Source organism: Crocodylus porosus, unplaced genomic scaffold (genome assembly GCF_001723895.1).
Source record: "Crocodylus porosus isolate Cpor-Errol unplaced genomic scaffold, CroPor_comp1, whole genome shotgun sequence".
NCBI classification, from domain to species: domain Eukaryota; kingdom Metazoa; phylum Chordata; order Crocodylia; family Crocodylidae; genus Crocodylus; species Crocodylus porosus.
In genome coordinates, this window is record NW_017728886.1 from 250381178 (window position 1) to 250385016 (window position 3839).

At 44.9% G+C, this 3839-nt stretch overlaps 1 non-coding gene across 1 annotated transcript; it reads right to left on the bottom strand.

Moving 5' to 3' along the window:
* Window positions 1-2379: 2379 nt before the first annotated feature.
* Window positions 2380-2451, bottom strand: TRNAP-CGG. Its single transcript has one exon. It is a non-coding gene; the product is annotated as a tRNA-Pro (tRNA).
* Between the last annotated feature and the right edge of the window lie 1388 nt (window positions 2452-3839).

Genomic DNA, 3839 nt, shown 5'->3' on the forward strand with positions numbered 1-3839 from the left:
TCGGTCTGGGCTGGGCTGTAGTTGTGGGTGCTGTTTGGTCTGGCAGTCTGATATTTCCTCCACCCTCATCTTCCCCTTCCCCCGACGAGCCTAGTTTAAAGCCCGCTGGAGGAGGTCCGCCAACCTAGAAGAGAACACGTGCTTACCTTTAGGGGAAAGGTGGAGCCGGTCCCACCCCAGCATGTCTCTCATCGTGATGTGCTGGTCGTGGCTGAGGAGGCCAAAGCCCTCCTCGAAGCACCATTCCTGTAGCCGCCAGTTAGTCTCCACGATGCACGTTTCATGCTGTCTGCCTCGTCCACTCACTGACAGGAAAGAAGAGAAAACCACCCATGCACCCATCTCCTTCAGCACGCATCCCAGAGCGTGGTAGTCCTCCATCAGGCGATCAGGGCTCCTCCTGGCCGCATCGTTAGTACCCACATGGACCAGGACCATAGGGTAATAATCGGTGGGCTGGATTGTTGATATGATTTATGGATGTCAAAAAGATTGGAGGAGTGGCAAATACTGATGAAGCTGGGGCAGTCTGGGTTCCTTGATAATGTGGGCATAGTGAGATAAAATGTGTCTTGATACAGCCAATACAAAACCACATGTCCAGATTCAAGGGCATGCCTATAGCATAGGAAATTTTTTAGGGACAAAGCAGATAAGGAACAAATCATTAGCTTCCAGTGAAATGTGGTGGTAAAACAGGGGAATAGTGAGTAGGAGGAAGGACCCCATTTTATTTCTGCATTTGCCACTGGTGACACCAATACTACATTGCTAAGTCCATTTGGGTATCTGTGTTTTAAAATAATAGTGACATCTGGAAAAGTTATAATAAAGATCCAGGAAAAGATTTGAAGGAGGAAGAGCATGCCCTACATTAATGATTTAAGGAACTGGATTTGTTCTGCTTATGAAAAGAAAATTGAGAGCTGACTTGATTAGTTACAAGTATGTTGATAGGGAGAAGATAACAGATATGAAAACTTTCTTTCATCTCTCAGAATAAAACACACAAGCCAATAGTGGGCAGCTGAGGCCAGACAAATTCAAATGGGAAATTAGGCCTACATATTAAATTGTGGAAGAAACCAATGGAAGAAACTTCCATGGGAAATCATGGTTTCTCCAACTCTTGAAGTATTCAGATCCTGGAAGATATCATAAAGGCAAACAAAATTATGTGTTATAAAAGATAATCTATTGAGCTCAGTATAGGGCAAACTGGGTGAAAGTTAATCATCTGTGGCACTCATAGGCTGTCAGATGAATTGATTTAATTGTCCCTTCTGGCTCTGATGAATCATCTGTGTATTTACATAACTTGAGCTTGAACCCTGCAGCCAAATCTCAAAACCATTCTTCCTGTCCAGTGAGATCATTGGGCCTAACTGAATTCCCCTGATAGCAAAAGGAGTTGATCAGGAAGGAACTTGCCCCCTGGTAGTTTAAAATACACAGTAAGTTTTTTGTTTCAAATCTGCTGGACTTTAAAAGACACTACAGGCAACACCATCTGTAATTTAGTACAGGAAACTGGCAAGTTGCTTTCCTACAAATGAATCTTCATCTATTAATAGATTTTGATGTAGGCTACACCGTGCAATTATGGCTTGAGTAGTGTATTTGGAGAGGGAAGAGTTAATTCCAGTAGATAAGAAACCAGTCTGACCATAGCAGCCTTAGGCATTTCTGCACATTTCTCTGTTAATGATCTCTTTAATTATTTGCTGTAAATCCTCTGGAATGAAAACACCTTATTCACCTGAGGAAGGAAGGGTTTGTACTTTTCTTCAGTGGGTAATGTGTGTGGATTTAGGGCCATGTGGATTAAAGCTGATGATATTAGGCATGTAATTTTAGCAATCCTCACTTGTCTTCAAGAAAAGGGAGCGAGGAGCAAGGGATACAAGAGCTCCAGGGACAGCAGGGAAATTTCACACATGCCTGTCTCCTGAAACTCTTATCTCATACAAGAAAAAAAAGCATGATCAGGGGTTTCACAATAGTTACAATCAAACCAAATTGACTCAGAGGCAGGAAAACTGAAGGGTTTTTCCTTTTGTAGGTGCAGTTTTTCCCCTTTGAGGTTATTTTGTTTTTATTTCTTCCCTCCCCCCCGCAAAGCTTCCTCTAGGATTTATAGTTTCATAGTTTCTAGGGTTGGAAGGGATCTAGTCCAACTCCCCACTATGGCAGGAAATAATACTGGAGTTAAATGACCCCAGAAAGCTGTTCATCCAACCTCCTCTTAAACACCCCCAGGGTAGGAGCCAGCACAACTTCTCTTGGAAGTTGGTTCCAGATCCTAGCCACCCTGACCATGAAGTAGGGCCTCCTGATATCTAACCTAAACCTGCCCTCTGCCAGCTTGTGACCAATAAAGGGCTCGGCCGGGATTTGAACCCAGGACCTCTCACACCCGAAGTGAGAATCATACCCCTAGACCAACAAGCCACACAAGTAGACACATAAAGTATATATTTTTTTTATTTAATCCTATTCTTTTCTTATGCCTTCATACTTTATGTGGCTTCTGTGGCAACAGCACAGAGAATATATTTCTGTGCCTTTTCCTTTTTTTTTTCTGTCTCTGCTGTTACAATAGTTACAGAATATATACATCTCTGGCACTTCTGACACCAAAACACGTGGGTAAAACTTGTGGGTAAATCCTGAGGCAAAAGTTTCACTGAATTATTTAGTTGTTGTTTCTTAGAATCATAGAATAATAAAAAGTTAGGGATGGAAGGGACCTCAGGAGGTGATTTAGTCCACCCCCCTGCTCAAAGCAGGCCCAGCCGCAACTAGGTCATCCCAGCCAAAGCTTTGTCTACCCAGGTCTTAAAAACCTCCAAGGATGGAGCTTCCACCACCTCTCTGGGTAATCTGTTCCAGTGTTTTACTAACTTCCTAGTGAGAAAATTCTTCCTAATATCTAACCTAAACTGCCCTTGCTGCAACTTGAGACCATTGCTCCTTGTTCCATCATCTGTCACCACCGAGTACAGTCCAGCTTCATCCTCTCTCAAACCCCACTTCAGGTAGCTGAAGGCTGCTATTAAATTCCCTTTCAGTGTCCTCTTCTCTGGACTAAACAGGCCCAGTTCTTTTGGCCTCTCCTCAGAAGTCATGTGTCCCAGCCCCCAAACCATTTTTGTTGCCCTTCACTGGACTCTCTCCAATATCTCCACACCCTTTCTGTAGCGGGGTCCCAAAACTGAACACAGTACTGCAGATGTGGCCTCACCAGTGTTGAATAGAGGGGAAGAATCACTTCCCTTGCCCTGCTGGCAACACCCCTACTAATGCCATTAGCCTTCTTGGCAACAAGGGCACTCTGCTGGCTCATATTCGGCTTATTGTCCACTGTAACCCCAAGGTCCTTTTCTGCAGAGCTGCTGCCCAGCCAGTCAGTCTCCAGCCTGTACTGGTGCATGGGGTTGTTCTGTCGTAAGTGCAGGACTTTGCACTTGACCTTGTTAAAACATATGAGATGTCTTTTGACCCCTCTGCCCAATCCTTCAATTTTTCTAGGTCACTCTGAATCTTAGCTCTACCCTCCAGCCTATCTAGTACTTCCCCCAGCTTGATGTCATCTGTAAACATGCTGAGGGTGTCTATGGTGTCTATGTCACCTTCTAGGTCATTGATGAAGACATTGAACAAAACTGGCCCTAGGACTGAAACCTGGGACACTCCACTCCCCAAGTCAAAGCGAAAGGTGTTTGTTGTGGGAGACTCCATCCTGCGGGGCACTGAGGGGGCAATCTGCCACCCCGACCCCTTAGCCCGGGAAGTCTGCTGCTTCCTGGGGGCCCACATCCGAGACATTGCGGAGAGGA